The sequence below is a fragment of the Seriola aureovittata genome, chromosome 15 (assembly GCF_021018895.1).
Source record: "Seriola aureovittata isolate HTS-2021-v1 ecotype China chromosome 15, ASM2101889v1, whole genome shotgun sequence".
NCBI lineage: Eukaryota > Metazoa > Chordata > Actinopteri > Carangiformes > Carangidae > Seriola > Seriola aureovittata.
This window is the reverse complement of record NC_079378.1, coordinates 8,015,343-8,015,674: the sequence shown is the minus strand read 5'-3', so window position 1 is coordinate 8,015,674 and position 332 is coordinate 8,015,343.

The window sequence follows — 332 nt, the reverse complement described above, 5'->3', positions numbered from 1 at the left end:
TGTGCAGCTGCACCCTGCAGGGTAACTATGCCCCCCCCCCTAATCTCTGAGTTTGGTCCTGCTGTATAATCCAACTGCAAGTGCAAGCATGGGTATGTGGTATGGATGGAGAAAGCCATACACATGAGTGTGAACACAACATGAGTCCTGGTCCATTTCACAGCAGGGGATAGCCAAGTCTGTGTGTTTGGCCTTATACACTTTGAGTCACTGAGCTCCTAACCTGATTAACAGTTTCAGTCTTAATCTGGCCTCTACTATAAATAGCCCGTCGTTAACTCACAGACAATGTTAAAAACTGTTTTATATTTCTTAGAACAATAATAGATCTC